Source organism: Sus scrofa, chromosome 5, assembly GCF_054392235.1.
Source record: "Sus scrofa isolate SSC_HxYL_T2T_F1_AM1 chromosome 5, Sscrofa_HxYL_maternal_Yorkshire_Landrace_v2.0, whole genome shotgun sequence".
Classification (NCBI taxonomy): domain Eukaryota; kingdom Metazoa; phylum Chordata; class Mammalia; order Artiodactyla; family Suidae; genus Sus; species Sus scrofa.
In genome coordinates this window covers 13,165,237-13,188,492 of record NC_139387.1, presented here as the reverse complement: position 1 = coordinate 13,188,492, position 23,256 = coordinate 13,165,237, and the positions used below count along the sequence as shown (strand labels likewise).

The window sequence follows — 23,256 nt, the reverse complement described above, 5'->3', positions numbered from 1 at the left end:
TGGGCCAGACACTGGCAACCAATAAGGTGACACCTATCCTCACGAGCGCCCCCTCTGAGAAGAGGACAAGGGAAGCCCAATTTGGGGTTTCACACCCACTCTCTTGGGATCAAAGAGCTCTTTCTAGAAGCAGCAGCGCCTGGATAAATTTCCAAGGCAGGGAAACAGGGAAGCCAGATATGGGGCTGGGCTGGTGGATAAGAAACTCTTCTAAGTAGAAGGAGAAGCACATGCAAAGAAATTGGAGATACTGGGGATGCGGTGTTTCCAGGAAAGTAGAAGAGGCTCAGCAGGGCTGGAGCATAGCTTGGAAGAGGTAATGAGAGACAAAGCCTGAGAGGTCGGCAGAAGCCAGATCATAAAAGGTCTCATGTATGATGTAAAGGAGTAGAGTGGAGCCACCAAAAGATTATGATTAGAGGCAATTCCTTCTAGTTGTTGGAAGATGGTGACGTGTGGAAAGGGAGAAGCTATCTTTTCAGGGCTAAACTTTTGGAGGAGAGCTGGCAAAGAGGGATGCTTACCTCAGTGCCTGTGTAAGAAGCAATTTGAGACTGGTAGGCAGGACGCTAAAAAACACTGGGTGCTGACCATTTTGGTAAGCGCTCTATGTGTAGCTTTCAAAAACATAGTTAGACTCTTATGTTTCATTTTTATGTCATGAGGACTGCTCTGACCGAATTCTTTCTCATATTCATCGATTACATAAAAGGATGGAACTGCTGCATTTCTAGATTATTCTCTTCTCTTTGACTTACCTCTCCGAGTTGACCCTTTATTGCCATTGAATAACCCAACAGGGCAAAGCTCTGTGGTCCCCAAACCTCTTACCCCACCATCCAGCTGGTCCTTGAGTAACTACTGCATCTGTCATGGACAGATCAGGGATTTACTGAGAGGGAGAGGTGAAATGGGCAAGAGAAAGAAGGGTTCCCAATGCTGGGGGCACAGCTGCTGCTTCTCAGGAGGGGGGAACAGGACAGCCTGGCATGCATCCAGGGCATCTCCCTTGCTTTAACTGCCAAGTGTCTAGTGAATAAGCCCTCTACCTGCTGGGACGTGAACATTGACCAAGAGACTCTGGAGGGGGAATACCTGTGCATGGGAGCAAGGATCTCTCTCTATTGCTGAAAGAGGCTTTTGCCATTCAAGCATGTAGACAAATCCTACTCAACCAATGCTGTGGGAACGGGGACGGTGGTCAAATTCACAGAGCCGTTGAGTAATAAGCTTAGACGCTGGTCTCCTCACTGTGAATTAAGAATGCTTCTACGATTCCTCTCTTAAAGCGGGAATCACTGAGACAGTGGGAATGGGATTGGACATGAACAATGTTCCAGAAATAGTTAAGATGTTTGGCCTTGGCATGAGTCCTAGGCATATAGTAAAGAATTCCTGGACCACATTCAAGTCTTTGTTCAAATCTCAGATCAGCCCGGCATGCTTACCTGAATTGCGGTCGCATCTCTCCAGTTACCTCCTCGTTATTTCTCCCCGGCCTTTTCACCATCACCTTGAGATGTATATGGTGATTCAGCATGCAGAATTCATCCCAGACTCCTTCTAGAGTACCTTCCTGTATTATTGAAGTTGGAAAGCTAGCAGCTATAGACTCCCTTGGAGTTCTGGATCAAAACCAAGTTCCACCAATTACATGCACTTGCATGAGATTTGGAAGCTGGAGGCCATTGTTCTCTTGCAGCAGCTGGGATGTCAGGTTTTTTCTGTTTTTGTTTTTTTTGTTTTTTTGTTTTTTTGTCTTTTTACCTTTTCTAGGGCTGCTTCCGCGGCATATGGAGGTTCCCAGGCTAAGGGTCAAATCGGAGCTGTAGCCGCCGGCCTACGCCAGAGCCACAGCAACGCGGGATCCAAGCCGCGTCTGCGACCTACACCACAGCTCATGGCAACGCCGGATCGTTAACCCACTGAGCAAGGCCAGGGATCGAACCTGCAACCTCATGGTTCCTAGTTGGATTCGTTAACCACTTCGCCACAATGGGAACTCCTGGGATGTCATATTTTTCTGCAACAGGATTCCAGGCTCCCGTTGCTGTTTCCTGGATGTGGAAAAGCAGTCATTGATGAGATGGCAGCTCAAGACGTGTCTTGATCATGGGATCACAATGAAGCGGTGAGTTCTTGAAATCAGTGGTCCTGGTGTGGCTTTCCTGATTGTGGCAGGGACAGAAGCCCCATGGTGAGCGGATTATTCTTTCATTTTTTTTTTAACTTATTTTTTATTTTTATTTTTTTTAGGGCCACACCCACAGCATATAGAGCTTCCCAGGCTAGGCGTCAAATTAGAGCTGTAGCCACCGGCCTACACCACAGTTTATGGCAATGCCAGCTCCTTAATCCACTGAACAAGGCCAGGGATTGAACCCGTGACCTCATGGTTCCTAGTCGGATTCATTTCCACTGCGCCACAGCAAGAACTCTGAGCAGATTATTCTTAGAGGCTGGCGTGAGCATGTTCTGCTAATCTTTCAATGATTTTTCAGTACTTACTAGATTGCAAAAATAGCCACAATCCTCTTCCTCCTAATATTCAGCCTCCAATGAGGCTTTGCGGCTCTTCCCATTAGGAGATGGAGTCTCTCTTCCCATGCCTAGGATCCTGGCTGGCTTTGTAACTTTGCTCTGACCAACAGAATGAGGCAAAGTGACATTGTGTCCATTCTGAGCCTACACTTTTAAGAGGCCTTGGGTGCATTTTCCCTTTTGGGATCCTCCCAGCAGCCATGTGATAAGCTCAAAAGAGCCTGCTAAACGATCATAAATACATGGCCTGGTTGTCCTTGTCACACTCAACCAAGAGCCAGTCGATGCCCAGATGCGGAGAAGCCTAGCTAATTCAGAACGGACTGCAGACAAGAGGGAGCCCAGCCAAGACCAGAAGAACCGCCGAGCCAAGCCCAACCCAGATTGGCAGCCTGCAGAATGGTGAGCTAAGTAAATGGCTCTTGGTCCAAGCCTGGACTTTGGAGCGGTTTGTTACAAAGTAAAGAGATAACAGAGGACGTAAACCCATTATGGCTTAAAACAGCTAAAGGGGCTTTTGTTGCCTGCAAGGGAGCCTTGGTGGATAGATCCTTAAATTCAACTATCTCAAAAGCAAGCTCATCAAATTCCCCCCCAGGACGCTGCTTCTCTTCTGGAATGTCCACCGAGACACAGGCAACTCCTTCTTCTCTTTACTGTTGTATCAGATCGGTCACTGAGGTTTGTAGAGATGAATCTGAGAAATGCCCCCGATGTGCTGTCATGTCCACTGTCCGCAGCCGTCCAGTCCACACCACCTTCCTTTGCCGCTTGGGTAACAGTTGCCTCCCTGTCGGCTCTCCTGCGTTCACCTTTGTTCTTTCTTTTCTCTGCAGGGCAGCTGGGCCCGTAGTTCCAAAATGCAAATCTGACTGTGGCGTAGGGACCCCTCCGAGATGAGCTTCACCGAAATGTGGTACTTTCAGGCTCTCTCCAAGACCCAGACCCCCTCGCTTTCCCTCAGTTTCCGGAACCTTCTTTTCGCCTTTCTATTTCAAGGCCTTTGCACACACCCTGTGCCCCATGCCTGCCCCAGTCTGCCTGTTTATCTGGTTATTTCTTACCCGACCTTCAGTGTGAATGTTACATATAAGGACTGTGTGGTTTATTGGAAGATTATACGTAATATATACAAATCATGTAATGGACATAATATATAAAACTAGTATACAATATGTAATTATATCAATATATAATTATATAATATGATTAAATATATAATTTATATATTATTTATGTATAATTATATATAGTTTATATAAAATGCATTCATATGTACATACAGAAACATTAAAAACATTTTTTATGATTTTTTTCCATTATAGTTGATTTACAGTGTTCTGTCAATTTCTACTTTACAGCAAAATGACCCAGACATACATACATTCATACATATATATATATATATACACACACACACATTCTTTTTCTCACATTATCCTCCATCATGTTCCATCACAAGTGACTAGATATAGTTCCCTGTGCAGGCTCTCATTGCTTATCCATTCCAAATGCAATAGTTTGCATCTGTTAACTCCAGACTCCCAGTCCATCCCACCCTCCCCCTCCCTCTTGGCAACCACAAGTCTGTTCTCCAAGTTATAAACGTTTTTTGATTTATGTATATATATTTATATCTGTGTAAATATATATATATTTATATATATATAAAACTGAGTCACTTTGTTCTACAGCAGAAATTGGCACATTGTAAATCAACTATACTTTAATAAAAAATTTAAACATATTTATAAATATATTTATTTATATAAATATACACATAAATAATATATCCATTATTGGACTATTATATAATTTTATTATATGTAATATAAATTTTATTATGTATTTTATATATTTAATTTGTAATTTATGTAAATTATATACTTTATATATATATATACATATATATACACATATATATAATCCAAATATACCACATGTTTTTATGCCACTTTCTCTTTTTCCATTCATCCCATATATTCTGATCCTGTAAGCTTGGGCTCAAATTTGGGCACTTGTACTTTCAGCAGCTTCCTTGGGAAACCTGCATGGATCGCACTTGAGGAAAAGAGGTAGACGGAGACTTTAAAGCTATGGAAACAGTGTGACATTGCTTGTTTCTTCAGTAAGTACTTGTGATGCACCCGGTGCGCCTCTGGATGTGTAGATGTGTAAGTCACGGACCCGGCCTCCAAGGATCTTCTTTTAACTGGGGATGCAAGCTTTTCCTGCATGAAGTGTTTAATGTTAAGTGTTGGATGGCATATGATGAAATTTCTTAGGAAGAGCTTTCTCTTACAGATCAGGGGGCTGTGCGGGTGGGAGAAAACAAAGCTCTGAAGATGTTAATTTCTAACTTGAGACTTGGGAGAAAATTTGGCCAGTGGGAAAGCAGTGGCTGAGAGTCTCTGTGGGTCCGTCTTCCATCTCTTCTTGAACTAACAACGTAACCTTGGGTGAGTTATTTTACATTTTCTGAGCCTTGGTATCTTCCTTCGTAAAAAAGAAATGATGATGAAAAGAAAAGACTTCCTATTTTACAGTGCTGTGCATTAGAAAGACCATAGGTGATGTACTTAGCCCAGAGCTTGGGCTTCTAGTAAGTACTCAAATGGTGAATTATATTATTAATCTTGAATTGTCAAGCAGTACATAACTATTGGTCTTCCTAGTTGGAGCTTCAGGCTTCAGTGGGAGAGCTTGTATGACCAAGGATTTGGATGTGATGCTCATTCAGTCCTGTTTTAGCTGCATGACTTTCAGCATTTCTTTACTTTCTGAATCCAAGATCATTCCTCTTTAAATTGAGAGTACGACTGTGTGTCCCATGTTCTGATAACCTAAGTGAAATGAAAAAAACCTAGTTAAAAACCATCCATGGTGCCTTGAATATATTTTGTCCTCAATAAATACTTACTTAGTAGCTTCCAGCATTGGAATTAAAGAAGGAGTACTCTTAGATATAAGTACCCAACCACTGTTCCAAAAAGGGTCTAGGCATCAAAGGGAGTAGAGGGAACTAATATCAGCCAAAGACCAAGCCCCTGTGAAATTTGGAGGGTTTGGGAACGTTGTCAGTTCAAATACAAGATTCCTTTGTTGCAAGAGATACAATACCCAACTGAAACATGCTTGAGAAAAAAATCAACAGAAGTATTCTACGTAATGAATAGCTTATGCAATCAATGAGTTCAGAGTATGGTCAGTTTCAAGCATGGCTGCATCCGGTGGTCATTAGGGTGCAGGCATGCGGTTCTCATCTCCTAGGCTCGCCTTTCCCTGTTGGCTCCATTGGTGGGCTCCCTACCAGTGGTGACAAAATGGCTTCTAGCAGCCCCTAGCCTTCATCCTCTTCTCTTCTCAGTTGAGGGAGAAGGAACATTCGTCTTCACTAGACTCTTTAGCATAAGAACTTGAAATAACAGAGCTTGGGCTGACCTGGGTCATCCCAGCTGCACACCCATTTCCGTGATGGACTACCATGATTGGCACAGGACGGAGCCATGTGCCTGCCCTGAATCTGTTGGGGCTGAGTCTAGCCATGACTCCGGCCCCAAGAACAGAGGGTTAGGGGATAGTAGATCTCTCCCAAAATGTGTTACAATCAGAAGGGGCATTGGATGCTAGATACATAATAACAACAGATTCCACTATATGTTTCTCTTCCTTTGCTATTTGTATTCACCCCTCTCTATTCCCTAGTCCTGACATCCTAGGGGAAAAAAAGACCATGGGCTTGTTTTCCACAGTGAAATTTGGGAGCCAGGACTGCATCCTAATTTGAAAGTAGTCTTTGGTGGGAGACAAATCTGAGAGAGAGAGGCGGCAGTGAGGAGGGATAGGAAGCGGGATTGGTCCCCGGAGGCTTTCGGAGGAGGAAAGAGACTCATGCAAAGTCAGTCTGGGAGAAATTCACTCACTTTAACAGGCATGGTTCCTGGAAGCTGACTGTGCAGCCCAGTTTCCCCCCCATCCAAATCCCACTTCCATCTGAAAATGCAGCTTAGGGGTCAGGGGAAGCCTGTGTGGCCTGCGTCCTCTCTCTTGGCCTCATGGATCATCTCTTGGAGGGCAACCATCCTTCTGCTGAGCAGGACCTATCTGTTGGGTGGCACATTAAGCGGTGCCCCATGGGGGCCAGAGCTATTAAAATAGACTCCATCCCCAAGAGCTGCGCAAAATACATTGACCAGCCTTTACATCAAAGGCAGCGGCAGCAGCCAGATTGCAGCAGAAGCAGGCTCCCTGCACTCAGCATTTCCCTCGTGGAAGAACAAGATCACTAAATGCCTTTCCATATCCTTCATCTGCGGACCCCAGAGATCACCGGCAGCCCTTGCCAGTCAGTGCATTTGCTCCATCTCTGTTCTCATCCATTTTTCTTTTTGTCATGAGAGTAGACTTAACAAAACACTCCCATTAATAATTCTGATTCCCTGTAAATGGCCAAATTCCCAAGGGGGCCCCAGGCCCCTCTGTCCACTTTGCCTCCTCCCCTGCCACCCTCATTACAGTTTCAACACAACAGCGTCTCTTTACGTGGATGTCAGTGGGGAGACGGTGATAACGTGGAGCTCTATGCATTCCGGCTCCCCGGTTATTAATCATTCCCTCCTGAAAACACTAAAGTGCTTTCTAACTCGGGACTTTTGTTTCCAAAACAAGGCCGGTACTTCCTTAGAGGAATCATTGCATCAGCTTACCAAGGAGCTGGCCACGTGGAGGTCACTTATAGGTACCACTACAATTATTTAGACATCTGCCATGACTCTGGTCTTGTGTCATAGCTTGACTCTCTTGCTGGGATAGTTTAAGCTCCACGGGTAAACTTACACCATGTGGCCCAGCGGTTCTCAACTGGGAGTGGTGACTTATCACCTAGGAGGACATTTGATGAGATATCTGGTGACATTTTTGGTTGTCACAATCTGGCAGCAGTGGTGGTGGTGGGCTGTTGCTCCAGGTATCAGATGTGTAGAGACCACGGATGCTAGTCAACATTCTCCTGTGTGCAAGACAGCCCCTGCAACAAAGAATTATCCAGCCCCAAATGTCACCAGGGCCGAGGATGAGAAACTCTGATATAGAGTGAGGTTTAGTCAGGTAAATCAGGTTATGATTCACTCACTAATTATTTGATTGATTTCATTCGCTTAACACTTGACTCTTCTGGATATCGGGGATTTAGCTGTGACCAAGACTGTCTGGATACTTGTTCCCATGAAGCTATTATTCTAGTGGGAGACTCTAAAAAGAAGTACGTAAACAAATAAGCCAATTTAAAAGCTTTTTTTTTTTTTTTTTGGATGTGCTATTCAAAAAAAAAAAAAAAAAAAAGTGAATTTGAGATAGTACCGAGGGGTCCTGTTAGATACGGAGATTCTGGAAGTTCTCTCTGAAAAATCAGCGTTGAAGTTCAGACCTAAAATGTGAAGGAAAGTGTTTCAGGCAGAGAGCATGGCAAGTGCAAAGGCCCTGAGGCAGGAAATCCAGGTTTGTTCGGAGAAGAGAAAGCAGACTAAAGTGCCTGGAAGAGAGTGAGCAGAAGGGAGGGCAGAAGAGATAAGAGAAGGTGACCCTGGGCTGATCCTAAAGGGCAAGAACATCTAGAGACAATATGCAAATGAGTGAGCATGGCCATGTCCCAATAAAACTTTATTCGCAGGATCAGGTGATGGGCTGCAATTAGCTGGTCTCTGGTATAAGATGTTGCAGGACTTCAGGAGGGGTTGGAATTTTAAGTACCAGTGGATAATCTCAAGCAGGGCAATATTGGTTACTTTTCCCCTCTTTTTAGGGCCACGCCTGTAGCACATGGACGTTCTCCGGCTAGGGGTTGTGTTGCTGCTGCAGCTGGGGCCTAGGCTTCACCAGACCCTTAACCCGCTGAGGGAGGCCAGGGATTGAACCTGCATCCTCCTGGACACTCTGTCGGGTTCTTAACCTGAGCCATAACTCCAGTATAGGTTACTTTTAAATGTGGTTCCTGAGAATAATCTCATCACTGGCTTTGTGACCTTAGTCATAAGACTTTACCTCTCATGGCCAGAATGTCTCCTTCTTGGAGTTAAGTTGTCTGGGCTCCATCTTAGCTGTGAAGACGGGGCAGCGTAGATGAAATGCGTGAAGTGTAGATTGCAAATGCGAGTTATTGCGGCTTAGAAGCCTTTCCATCTGCAGAGGCTCCAAAGTCCTCACACGTATCTTTGCAGCCTTCTAGTATGAGAAATGGCCCTGTTTCAGGGCTGGAGGAGCTTCCTGAAACTCCAGGAGGCCAAATTACTCATTTGCGATCGCAGAAGGCAGAAGCAGTTGTGTTTGGGCTCCCGCCCGCCTGTCTGAATGTTTTTCAGCTCAAATATAGACTTAAATGCTCACTGCCTCGTGGGTGCTGCTTCTCTCCTAGGAAGCCTAAGGACTTTATTTTCTTTGCAGAGGAGTCACCTCTCCAATGAAGGGGGAAAAAAAAAAAAAAAAAGCCACTTCCCCTGCCTTGCTTATCCTTGGCAAATGCACCCTGCAGTCTGGCAGCTCGGTGCCCAGGGGAGTGAGAGTAAGTTAACAGGGTGGGAACAGGTAGGCAGGAGCCAGGCCCTGGCAGCTGGGCAGGTCTGCAAGGAAGAAGCTGTCTCTTAGGAAGTGGCCAGAAAGAGCCTGCCTGCCAGGGAGGCTCAGCAGGGCCAGTGGTTCCCTATTTTTTAGCATGGGACTCCAAGTCCTCACCGTGGCCAGACATACTAAGACGTCGTTACCTTCGTCCCTCCTGCCTGCCTCGCTTGCTCTGCTCACTGCCGCACTGGCCTTCTTGCTGCTCTCCCAAAGGCCCAGCCGCTGCTCTTCTCTGCACTTCTGTAGGAGCTGCTCTGTCTGGATTACCTTGCCTCCAGCTGCTTCTTTGCTTGCTCACCTCACATAAGTCTCTGCATCAAGATCACATCCTCAAAGTGGCCTTCCAGAACATTCTATTCAAAACGACATCATACTTTTTCCATCATTTTTTATCCTTTGATTCTGCCTCATTTATTTTGTATAGTACATCATATTTTCCTACCTGCTATTATGTTATAGGTTTGTGTGTCTATTTGTTCATTTTCTGTCTGCCTCATTAGAATATATAAACTACCTGAAGGCAGGGATCCATCCCTCCCTTCAATCTATGGCCATGTCCCTGTCTCCTGCCCAGTGTACTGTACATAACAGGAAATTAATACATCTGTGTTGAATGAGCGAAAGACCTTCAATCAGGATGAGATAGATACCAGGTGTGGCCTGGCAGGTGGTCTTTAGCGGGCTAGTCCGATAGGGGTTGATTCTCTGGCAGGTGGTGTGTTCCCAGCAGTATAAGATCTGGGCGTATAAAATATACAGTTTGTATTAGAGTCACACTAGCTGCTACAACAAAAGAACTTCCATATTTCAGTGACTTAAAATAATCTTTGTTTCTTGCTCATATAATATTTTCTTCTTAATAGGAAGTAGTGAATCAGAAACTTAGGATTTTGTTTTGTGATGTTTCCATCTCTAGGGGCTGTGAAGGCCTCTGCATCCAGTTGGAGACTTGGAAGAAGGGTAGAGAAAGCATGCCCATGTCTCACCCACCGTGGCTTGGGGGAGACTCACCTCATCTAAGCTACTCCATGGGCAAGAAGTGACTGCGTGTCCCCATCTGGCTGCAGGGGAGACTGGGAAATATGGCCTCTCATTGGTATCTGCTTCCTAAGAGCAGCTTAGAGTAAGAAGTGCTTTGCCCTCTATGCCCCAGATGCTGATGGACATTTCACAATAGCTATCAGATGATTCTGGCTCTTTCATTTGCTTTGCTTTTTCCTACACAGACAGCCTTGCCCAGCACTAATTTCCACAAAACCCTTAGACATATGTGCTTCCCATTCTATGGACCTTTTCCCTTGACTCTAAACCCTTTCAAGTTACTGGAAGTTAATTTTTTTTTTCTCCCTTTTTTAGGGCTGCACTAGTGGCATATGGGAATTCCCGGGCTAGGGGTTGAATCAGATCTACAGCCGCTGGCCTCCACCATAGCCACAGCAACACTGGATCTGAGCTGTTTCTGTGACCTACATACAGCACAGCTCACGGCAATGCTGGATCCTTAACCGGCTGAGTGAGGCCAGGGATCGAACCCACATCCTTATGGATCCTAACAGGTTTATTAACCACTGAGCCACCAAGGGAACTCCTTTCAAGTTACTGATATGGCCACCTTGTCCCCTTCACTATTGCCAGATGGCTTGAAAGACTTCTCTACTGACTGCACTTTTCTCCCATTATTGCTTAGTTAACTGAAACGGCTCCAACTCAGTGTCATCAATGACCTTCTTGCTAAATCTGATAGTCTCTTCTAAGCTTTGCTTCTGGATGTCTTCTCTGCAAAATCTGACACTGTGGAACACATCTTCACTCCTGGGGCTCATGCCTTTCCGCCTCCCCCCGCCCCCCGCCCCAGTTCTCGCCTTGTCTCTCTGACTGCCCTTTCTCAGTGACTGAGCTGTTTTCTACTCAAGGTTGGTGTCACCTAATTTCTATCCTGAGAGCCTCCTCATTTCTTCCTCACCGTATTTGGGGACAGAAAATGCCAGAAACCTTCTGTATTTGTCTCTTAGAGCAGCCATGATAAATGGCTACAAACCAAGGGGCTTCAAATAACAGAAATTTACCCTCTCACAGCTCTGGTGGTCAGAAATTCAAGATCAAGGTGCCATAGGAGGTTCCGAGGGAGCTGCTGGTCCATGCTGTTCCCCCAGGGTCTGGAGGCTCTGGTTATCCTGGACTTGCACACTCACCCATCTAATTCCCTCTTCCACCGTCACATGTCTTTCCCTCTGGATTCTCTCTGTGTCTCAAGTCTCCCTTTCCTTTCTCTTATTTTGACAACAGTCATTGAATTTAGAGCCCATTCTACATCCAGGATAATCTCCTTTCAAGATATCTGAATCAATTACATTCACAAAGACGCAACTTACAAATAAGTTCACATTTGCAGTCACCATGGCTCTATCTTTTGGGGGGACTCTATTCAAACGATGACACCTCCCAGACCTGTACCTCCATCATCAGCTTCTCTCCTGGACTCCAGATCCACATTTCTGACTCCCTATCGCAGGATGCAGAACCTCACACCCCCAGGTCCAATTTGGCATTTATCTTTTTTTCTCCCCTTGCTTCTAATCATTCTCAATTTTCTCTTGCAGTGGATGGCTCACCATCTGTCCAGTCTTACAAGCTAGAATCATGAGGCTCATCCTGGATCCCTTCCCCTCTTACCTCCCACCTCCAGTCAAGGCACCACGTTGTGCTGATTCGATTGGGAAATGTCCCCCATACCCTTTCATTTCCAGAATTTCCATCTTGGTGCATCTCTCAGTGTTAATCGCCACTGGCTTTCCCACGGATCCTTCACCAGCTTCCTTCTCTTCTTCCTCCGGTGTTTCATTAATGTAGCTGCCAGAGTGTTTCACCTAAAGATGATGAATCTGATCGCGTTAGGGGTCCCTAATCATTTATCTAAAACGAGGAGTGCTCCAAACATTCAAAATCTTTTGGATTAAAGAAAATCAAGATACAGGAGTTCCTGTTGTGGCTCAGCAGTAACGACCCCGACTAGTATCCACGAGGATTTGGGTTCGATCCCTGGCTCTGCTCAGGGGGTCAGGGATTCAACATTGCTGTGAGCTGCAGTGTAGGTCGCAGAGGTGGCTCAGATCTGGCATTGCTGTGGCTGTGTCATAGTCTCCAACTGCAGCTCCTATTCAACCCCTAGCTTGGGAACTTCCATATGCCGAAGGTGTGGCCCTAAAAAGACAATAAAATCAAGATACAGCATATTATGTAGGTCTAGCATCCCGTCCTCAAAGACATAAGAGTAAAAGGTATGAATATTCGCATGAAGAGGGACAAATAAAGATTATAAGTAGCCTCATGTAAGTTCAGGTGGTGTTTGCTGCCAAAGGAGTTGGTGCCAAACTCATGAAAAAAGTTTTCAGTTGTTGGCTTTTAGAATTTTAAGATTATGGAAGATGGATTGTGTATTTGTACTCTTTTTCTGGAAACTCCTATTGGCTTCTAGCTGTTTTTTTTTTTTTTTTTTTTTTTTTTTGTCTTTTTGCCTTTTTTTGAGCCACTCCTATGGCATATGGAGGTTCCCAGGCTAGGGGTCTTATCAGAACTGGAGCCACCGGCCTACGCCAGAACCACAGTAACGCGGGGTCCAAGCCAAGTCTGCAGCCTACACCACAGCTCACAGCAACGCCGGATCCTTAACCCACTGAGCAAGGCCAGGGATCGAACCTGCAACCTCATGGTTCCTAGTTAGATTCGTTAACCACTGCGCCACGACAGGAACTCCAGACTGCCTTTTTTTTCAATTGAAGTATAATTGACTTACAATGTCGTGTTTTAGTTTCAGGGGTAGAGCAAAGTGATTCGGTGTTATACACATATAAAACTTCTTCATATTCTTTTGCCTTATACATTATTACAAAGAAATGAGTGTATTTCCCTGTGCTATACAGTAGGTTCTTGTGGGTTATCTATTTTACATATAGTGGTTGTGTCAATCTCCAAATCCTAATTTATCCATCCCTCCATTCCGTTTTGGGTTCGGTCCAGCTTAGGGGTTAGGGTTAGGCTTAGGGTTAGGGTTCATTTTAAGTTTAGGTTTTCAGTTAGGGATAGTGTTCCATTTAGGGTTAGGGTGGGGGTTATGGTTAGGGTTTGAATTATGGCTTGGCTTATGGTTCGGTTTGGCTTAGGTGTTAGGGTTAGTGTTAGGGTTTGTGTTGGTGCTCGGTTACCATAAGATTTCCAGGTTTAGCGTTTGAGTTAGCCTATATAATGTGTCAAATTTAGCCTGGCCCATTAATCTTCCTATTACAGAACAATGCACTGTGGTATTAACGCCACCCACTTTCTCTGGTTCCGGTGACTTTGTTCATGACTCTCCCGTTTGTTATACAGGGCATTGCACTGCCTGGTTTACCTGGATGTGCTCTCTACAGAGTGTGAGCCTCTAGAGGTCAGAATTAGCCTCTGGTTGGCCCATGAGCCCAGAGTCACCTCCACAGCTCTTCAAGAGCCATATTTCCTAGACTTGTGTGTTCTGATGTTCCCGTGGCTTACTCCCTCTTGACTTAATTTTGGATATCCTGATCCACCCTCTGTCCAACTTGTAGGTCCGTGCAGCCTGTCTGAGATTTTTGTTATGGCAGGCCCTTCTTTCTAAGTATGAGTCTCTGTACAAGTCAGGATGCAACAGATCACCATGCTGCAATCATGACTACAAAGTCTTAGCGCCTCAGCACAACACAAGTCTATTCTGCTGACACTGTACGTCCAACGTGGGTGAGATGGAGGCTTCCTCTTGGCAGGAGCTACTACAGGCATCCTGGCAGAGTTGTGGCAATTTGTACCAGGGGTCTTAAAGCCTCTCCTAGGAAGTGGCAGACACCCCATTGGTTGAAACAAATCACTTATCACATAAAACTTTCAGGGGTTGAGGCAGAACCTGGAAAAAGGAGAACTAGAATATTTGTGAATATTCCGAATCATGGTCATTCCAAACCCCCACCTGTCAGCAGCTGGCACATAGCAGAGCTCTCCCCTGCGAGGGGTCAGAGGCAAGAATTTCTTAGGCTCAAGTCAGTGAGGGTCTGGTTTGGGAAGATCTGGGGTCTCAAGCCAGGTGATGGAGGCAGGATTTAGACACCTATAGACCCCTTCATAGGAGATGAGCTGAAACATAGTTCAGAGAACTGAGATTTTGGTGAAAGTGTAAGCACAGGAGCAAAGTAAGATCCTAGAATTGGTGCACATAGAGCTGAACAAAGATTATGGAACTTCATCTAGGTTATTTGGGTAAGGACCTAGAGCTCCTTGCATTTCCTTTGCTAGAACTACAATTAGTTAATTGAAGACCTACTATGTGCCAGGCCTCCTCACGGGCTAAGAGACCCACGGCAACCTGATCCCTGCCTACCTTTCTCTCTCCCTCCCCTTCCTGTTGCCCACCACATGGGTGGGTGTTTCGGCTCCTGAAATAGTCTGTGACTCAGGGCTTTGCAAGTGCTGTTCCCTTGTCTGGAATGCCTTCCCTTTTCATCTTTTAGTGGCTGGTTCTGCCTCATTTTTCAGACCTCAGCTTAAATGTCACCCTATTTCAGTCCATTCTATTCCATGTTCCTCCCACTTTCCTTTAGAGCAGGAGTGGCAAAATACAGTCCCCGGGCTGGCCACCTGTTTTGGTGAACAAAGTTTGCTTCTTCATCCCTTTCCATACTGGCTGGCTGGACAGAAAACGTTTGCCAGACCCTGCTCTTGGAGTCACTCCATGGCAATCAGTCTGCTTTCCTTATTACACTCCTTTATGGAATCAACTCATTGTTATTTCAGTCTCCCGATCCCACCAGAAGGTGAATTGCATGAGAGTAGCGATATTACCTCTTTCTTGCTGGGGGATGTAACCCCGGAGCATCTAGAGGTGTTTAATGAATGTATTTTGTTCCAATGACTAAGTGCGCTGATAAACCTGGCCGGGGGATGCGGCGATGGGGGGGGGGAAGGTGGGGGATGGTGGGAGGTGGGAGTGGCCTGATAATTGTACAGTGCTGGAGGGTGTGCAATCAGGAAGTGGGATGCGTTTTCCGTATTTGGATTTTTGTAAACTAGCTGCCATCCTCCCCGTTTGTTATTTAAACTACGAAAATAAAGTGCAAGAAATCAATTTCATAACCCCGCCTCAGATTCAATGGGGTGTGGGTCTATGATGGAGCCACAACTTTCTCCAAGCGCTCCAGCAACCACGAAGCAGAGAGGCATGAAATCAGCTCAGGCCACTTCCTTCCAAGAGGAAACCCACCCCCACCCCCACCCTCGAGGAATCAGCACTTCACGAAGTGTTAGTCCCCCATCTCCCTGGCCCTGTTGACTCATGCATCGCTTTCCATGGAAGCCATCAGCCCCCACGGACCACTTTCCTGAGTACAAAGGATGCTTTTAAAAAAAGTAAACCAGCTTCCCAAATTAAATTTTTTTTTTTTTGCTGGAGAAAGCAATAGCAATGATTTTCAGGCTCCGGCAGTGCTTTTGAGGAGGAAAAGATGCAGGAGGCGAGTGAAGATGGGTTGGGGAATAAGAAGAAGGCAGCCGGGTGTGCGGGTAGATTTCACACTCCAGCACTTCCGCCGGATGTGGAGAGGCAAAGGGAGAGAAATCCTCTCCAGGAACCTCGCAGTAATGGAAATGCATTAGTTTAGAAATGCGCTTGTGCCAACGACTGCCACCCTTCATGCCCATCTTTCTCTCACTCTTCACACAGACTACAGCAGCAGGATCTGTAGGACCCACCTCTGAAACACCCCCCAAATCTCCTTTCCCCTCTCCATCACCACATCCTGGACCAGCTGCCATCAGCTCACACCTGGACTCAGGCAGTGACTTCCTTGCTGATTTTCCCATGTCTGTTCCTCCTAGAGCATCAAAACCCATTCTTTTCACCTGAGCCAGAGTGATTTCCCAGCCACAAAAGGCAGATCAGCTCACTGTTCTGTTTAAAACCCTTTGATGTCCTTATCATGGTCCAGGAGCCTGAATAATCTGACCCTTGCATGTAGTCTCAAGCTCATGTCCTCTGCCCTCTTAACTCCCACCCAGGTCCCCTCGAGGTACCTCCAACATGATAAACCTGTTCCTCCTGAGAGCGCTTCTCTCGATGCTCATTCTGCCCGGTATAGCTTTGACCCCTCATCTTTTCCCACCAGCTCTCCTGATTATTCACCTTTTCAGAGAGGCCATCCCGACCCCTTGTTTATAAGAAACCCCAGTGACTCTCTCTTACAATCTCTGCATTATTTCCTTCATAGCCTCATCTCTACCTTAGCATAAGCGGCATCATTCTTTCTGTACCTGCGTCTAACATCTCTTACCTTGTTCTACATGTTAGCCCCGGGGCTTGCACAGTACCCAGCACAGGGTAGGCACTTTAGAAATAGCTATCAAATGTCTGAATGCTGCTGCCTTCAGAATGACAAATCTATTTTAAAAACTGGGCCCGTGCTGTCATTCATTCAGTCATTTAAAAAATGTTCTGAGCACCTGATAGCTGCCAGATTCCCTGCTTGATGCTGCAGGTAGAGACAGGGAGACTCAGTTCTTGATCTTAGGTAACTTTTACTATGGCAAAGAGGACAAATATAGCACTGGGGGCAAGCAGAGATTTCTGTCTGGTAGGTGCAAGAGCAAGGCTGTGAACAACAACCAAAGTCCATCAGAACCTGGAAAGTGAATGCTGAGGTCCCCTGATGGAGAGGAGAAGACGTTGCCAAGGAGGTAACACTTCAGTTGGGTTTTGAAGGATGATTAGGAGCCCCTTAGCTGTAGAGGGGGCATGGAAAATATAAGACACTCAGTCAAAAATCAATTGGCCAAAAATGGAAATAACATGGGAAGGTTAAAGAGGAGAGACTGGTTTCAGGGCTTTGGTTCTCTGATCTTCCCAGTGGGGAAAAGGAGGAAGGGGGGGAGAGAAGAGGAAACCACGGGGAGGAAGGTAGGAGGCGTGGATTAAACAGCCACCCCTACCTCCATGCTCTTCCTCCAAGTGACATGATCTGCTATGCTATTTTTCTTTTAATTAGTTGCTCAAACAACTGAGCACCCACATGCATCAGGTTCTAGGGATATGCAATGAACACGATGGTTAAATCCCTGCCCGTGAGGCGTTCGTAGTGAGAGACAGATGTGCAAAGGGGGAGGATGGGCCAGTGTTGTATCTGGGAAATGCTGCCTTCTCAGTGCTTGCAGACACCTGCCATGTTTGAACGCACCCAGGCTCTGGAATTTGACTAGACCTCATTTCAAATCTGCCTTGAGTGAATCTTAGTGTTTTCTTGTGTAGCGAAGCAGGGTTGAAAATGAATGGAGGGCCTGAAAGGAACCAATGCATGTAAAATGCCTAATACCGTCTAGCATATCGTAGAGAGTACATGTCAGTGGTTCCTACTGTTGCAGCTCCTATTTGCTGAGCCTTCACTCTGGGCCAGGCTGTGTCCTAAGTGGTTTACTTGGAGTGTCCCAGTGAATCCTCACAACTCAGTGACAGAATTGTGACTGTTACCTTTATTGTCATCAACCATTGGCAGATGAGGTTGCTGAACGGAGCAGTTAGGTAACTTTGCCAAGGTCACACAGATTCAAGTGGGTCACTCCAGAGCCCTCTGGCCGGTGCTTCTCTTGCTGACAGCCACAAAGACCCTGCTGCTCCCCTGGGCCACGTCTGGGCATCTAGGTAACACCCACTTGGTGTGACATCAGACCAAGCAGTATCTGAGACTTTCTTCCTAACCTCCCAACCCCTGGTCATGACTGGCCACTACCTTAGGTCCACCGTTTGTCCCTTTCTTTGCCTTGGTTTCACTACCTATAAACTGGGGGTGCTAGACCAGATCACCTCTGAGGATTCGAGTCACTGCATTGGGATAAAAGCTGTCTGAAGGAAATGAATACCAATGAAAGATCCCTAATCCATTACTCTGCATCCTGGTGAATAGTTAAAATTCCTTCCAGGGGAGTTCCCGTCGTGGCGCAGTGGTTAGCGAATCCGACTAGGAACCATGAGGTTGTGGGTTCGATCCCTGCCCTTGCTCAGTGGGTTAACGATCCGGCGTTGCCGTGAGCTGTGGTGTAGGTTGCAGACGTGGCTCGGATCCCGCATTGCTGTGGCTCTGGCATAGGCTGGCAGCTACAGCTCCGATTGGACCCCTAGCCTGGGAAACTCCATATGCCGCAGGAGCGGCCCAAGAAATAGCAAAAAGACAAAAAAAAAAAAAAAATCCTTCCAGGCAACAATGAAGTGGGGGTACTTTCCTTTCTGTAGGCTCCTTCATAAGCAGGGGCATCCAAAGCAGAAATGTTCTTTGTCCCTTTCTTGAGTTAATCGCAGTCACCTGGGGTCAGCTCTCTTTCACCCCAAGAATCTATCTCAGAGAGAAAGGTTGTTCTTTCTTCTGACCGGACAGGACCCAGCAAAGATGTCCTGGGCTGCCTTTGACCAGAGAGGCTGATCTCAGGTGGCAGGATCTGTATTCCAGTTTTGGCTCTTCCACTGCCCATTGAGTGGCTTTGGTCAAGTCACTTAGTCGCTCTGTGGCTCAGCTCCCCAGCTATAATATGAAAATAAATCGTGTTTTCCTTGCAGAGTAATTATGAAGAATATATTCTGACAAGCGGGTGGAAGTTGCAAGCGAAAGGCCCTGGTACTGTGTAGGCGCTCGATGCATGTGAGGAGAAAGACTGAAATGGACATTTTGGTTCAGTGGAAGAAAGAATCTTGTAGAAATCAAGCTTGCACAAGAAGGGCTATTCTGGCCTCAGACGTTGCGAGATCAGGTTCACTTATTCAAACAAAAGGAGGACACCCATTTGGCATTCAAGGGTGAGCCCCATGAGGTCAACAATTTTTGCCTGTTTTGTTCACCTGTTCTATTCTCAGTGCCTGGCACACAGTAGGTGTTCAAGTAGTGTTTGTTGAAGGAATACATGATTGGGAGAGTGGATTAAAGCATGGAATGGGGTGGAGGGAGAGACTGGATGGCATTTAAATTCACTTCCAGTTCTGAAATGTTATGCGTCTTTGAACTTTATATGCAACTTTGACGCCAGTATTCTGTGTGCTTTATGTGATTAACTGCAAATTCTGGTTTGAGGAAGAAAGGCAAATATGTCTTCCTTTGAGTTAATTGGAGAGGTCCTTTGGAGAGGGAAATAGGGCTCTCTGGGGAAGAAATTCTCTTTCCTGCCCTTGTGCCACCTGCCCAGCTCCCATTTCTGAGCACAGAACATGGAAACAAGAGGCAGAGAAGTTCTTTCCTACCAAACACACCTGGCCCTCACCTTTCAGGTAACCTGACTTTCCGAGATGGATGAACCAACTTCAACCTTTCCCCAGAGCCGGCATTAGTGTCTAGGTCAGGGTCAGGGTCAGGGTCAGGGTCAGGGTCAGGGTTAGGGTTAGGGTCAGGGTTAGGGTTAGGGTCAGGGTTAGGGTTAGGGTTAGGAAGAGTGAGGTGGGGAGATTGGGGTGAGGGGAATACAGGGACCCTGAGCATAACAACCTCCTGCTCCTCTGTCTAAAGCAGAGTGATTTCCAGCCAGTTTCTTCATTCCAGACAGCCCAGTCTCCCTGAGTTCTCTCCGGAGCCATCTGCCCTGTGATCTACTCATTCTCGGGCCTAGGGAGTAGCTGAGAAGGGAGAAGTATAAATTAGGCTGTCAAATTGGACAATAAAAGAAAGTGGCAAGGAGATGAGAGCCAGGGCCTTCGCAGAGAGCAGCTAGATGAAAGTGGTTGTAAATAAGGCATAGGGGCCACCATTTGAATACTCTGTCCTTGACATTGGTACCCAGGCTCCATGTTCTTGGCAGCCAGCCAAGGGCCTGTCCACAGATTTGTTTCTTCACCCTGCCTGGCATGAAACTGTCCTCCAGATTGCACTTGCAAGCAGCCCATTCACACGGCTTCGTCTTTTAAGCCTGCTTTTTTTTTTTTTTTTCCCTTCTGCTTTTGGTCTGTGAACATGAGCTGTAAATGGTCAACTGAGATGGAATCTGATTTATCCTGGAAAACCTGGCATCTAGTCCAGTGCAAAGTGTAGCCACGCAATAAATATTTATAGAATGACTAAGAAAACAAACTAAAGTTTGGTAGGCAATTGCCTGTTCCCCACACTAGTTTTCTCTCTAGATTAGTCCTGATCTTATTTTGTTTCTTGGGTATGTAAGAATGCCTGTGGCTGCAGGTAAAAGAAAATCTGGGAGTTCCCGTCGTGGCGCAGTGGCTAACGAATCCGACTAGGAACCATGAGGTTGCGGGTTCAGTCCCTGCCCTTGCTCAGCAGGTTAACGATCCAGCGTTGCCGTGAGCTGTGGTGTAGGTTGCAGACCCGGCTCGGATCCTGCGTTGCTGTGGCTCTGGTGTAGACCGGTGGCTCCAGCTCCGATTCGACCCCTAGCCTGGGAACCTCCACATGCCGTGGAAGCGGCCCAAGAAATAGCAAAAAAAGACAAAAAAAAAAAAAAAAAGAAAAAAAAAGAAAATCTGGCTGATAGTAGAGGAAACCATGAAGTATTTTTATTTTTTAAACAAGGCAGGAGATAATGCCCCGATTGGTTTATTGTCTCAACAATATCATCAAGAATCCAGGTCCTTCCAGTCCTTCTGTCTTACAATCCACTGGGCATCTCTCGTGCCTCCTGTTGGTTTTTTTTTTTTTTTTTTTTTTTTTTTTTTTTTTTTTTTTTTTTTTTTTTACTGTATATAATGATTTTTATTTTTTTCCATTATAGCTGGTTTGCAGTGTTCTGTTAATTTTCTACTGCACAGCAAGGTGACGCAGTTACACATGTACACATTCCTTTTTCTCACATTATCCTGCTCCATCACAAGGGACTAGACATTGTTCCCAGTGCTACACCGCAGGGTCTCATTTCCTATCCATTCCAAAGGCAACAGTCTGCATCTATTAACCCCAAGTTCTCAATCCATCCTGCTCCCTCCCCCTCCCCCTTGGCAACCACAAGTCTGTTCTCTAAGTCCATGATTTTCTTTTCTGTGGCAAAGTTCATTAGTGCCATATATTAGATCCAGATATAAGTGATATCACATGGTCTTTGTCTTTCTCTTTCTGACTTACTTCACTCAGTATGAGAGTCTCTAATTCCATCCATGTTGCTGCAAATGGCATTATTTTGTTCTTTTTTATGGCTGAGTAGTATTCCATTGTGTTATGTGTACCACATCCATGTGGCTCACAACATAACTACTTGGCATTGCTCCTGTTGGTTTTTTTTTTGTTTTTGTTTTTTTTGTTTTTTTTGTCTTTTTACCATTTCTTGGGCCACTCCCGTGGCACATGGAGGTTCCCAGGCTAGGGGTCAAATCAGAGCTGTAGCTGCTGGCCTACACCAGAGCCACAGCAACATGGGATCCGAGCTGCATCTGCAACCTACATCACAGCTCACGGCAATGCCGGATCTTTAACCCACTGAGCAAGGCCAGGGATTGAACCCGCAACCTCATGATTCCTAGTTGGATTCATTAACCACTGAGCCACGACGGGCTCCTTAGATATTTCTTATTAATACAGTGAATTAATCATTTTCATGGTAATGAATATAGAGGGTTATGTGAAAGAAGGAAAGGAAATAGTTTTTATTTTAGAACTGTTATGTGCCTGGCACTTGGCGTATGTGATCTCACAATGCCCTGTGTAGTTGGACATAACTATTTCCATTTTTTTTTTCCAGGAGTCACATGTTCCAGGGCACCCAATTAGAAGGGGCAGACTGAAATCTGACCCCGTGGGGGTCTAACTTCAAAGTTCATTGTTTCTTTACTCTTCTGTACCATGTGCTCTCGGAAAATGTCACTAATTATGATTGAAAGGGTAACCATCACATAATTTTGTCGGCAGAATTATGAACTCTCGGATGAGAATGCTCTGCGCCCTTTCCTGTGGGTATGATTGTTGAGATACACGTGCATAATGTAAGTTGATTGATTTGCGGGTACATTCACTTTGGTCCCGGAACAGTCCTTGGAAGAGTGAGTCTAAGTTTTGAAAATGATCACTTTGAAATATGTTTCCGGGGAATCAATATAAAGGAGGTACCCTAGCACAGTTTTTTGTGACACATGTAACGTGCTGCTCTGTCAATTTCTCTCTCTCTCTCTCTTTTTTTTCTGGCTTTCTTTTTTTCTTTGTCTTTTTAGGGCTGCCCTGGCAGCATATGGAAGTTCCCAGGCTAAGGGTGGAATTGGAGCTGTAGCTGCTGGCCTACACCACAGCCACAGCAACGAGGGATCTGAGCTGCCCCTGTGCCCTGCACCACAACTCGTGGCAATGCCAGATCCTTAACCCACTGCGTGAGGCCAGGGAGCGAACCCACATCCTTATGGATACTAGTTGGGTTCATTACCACTGAGCCATGCGGGGAACTCCCGAAAATCTGGCTTTCTTAAAGGGGCTTACCCTTGTTGTGTGATGACCCTACACAGGACTAGACCGATACTTGATGGGCTAATTATTTATGTTCCAAAAAAGTCTCCCCCTAAATTTTACAGCATCACGATAGCATCTTCTTTGTGGATCTTCTTCTTTTATGGGGTACCTAGTTCTGAAGCACCGAATATATGTCTTTTGAATGAATGAATTCACTGAGCCAATAGTATACAGGAGTGGGCTGGACCTAAGAAGTTGCTGAGATGAAAAAAAAATCCAGTTCTTGTATTTCAGAATCTCAAGGTCTGAAGGGAAAACAAATATGCAAACAGGTATAAGCAATGGGGTGACCGATGCAACCAAAATGTTTTTTAATTTTTTCTATCATCCATTTATTGATAAGTGTTTAATATTTGGCACCTATTCTGAGCCATACTGTAAGCTCAGGGCTATATATTTAGTGGAGGAGAAGAAAAGAGATATGGGCCATACCATTCCAGTGTTTATGGTTTTTCTATGCCTATATGCATAGCAGGCAACATACTACATTTGTATCTACATGTATAGGTTCTAGCCCCATACTGCCCGGGTTCAAATCCTCCCACTTACTAGTTCCATGACTTTGGGTAAATGGTTTAACATTTCTGTGCCTTCATTCCTCTATCCTGTGGATTTAAACATAGTAGAGTATCTGCTTCATAGA

At 45.5% G+C, this 23,256-nt stretch overlaps 1 long non-coding RNA gene across 1 annotated transcript in view; it reads left to right on the top strand.

Annotated features, from left to right (window-relative positions):
* Positions 1–23,256, top strand: part of LOC106507469 (uncharacterized) — a 164,279-nt gene that overhangs the window by 4,187 nt on the left and 136,836 nt on the right. The window contains exon 2 of the long non-coding RNA XR_014803090.1: positions 2,033–2,131. This is a non-coding gene — a long non-coding RNA (uncharacterized LOC106507469). The remainder of the gene's footprint in view (positions 1–2,032; positions 2,132–23,256) is intronic.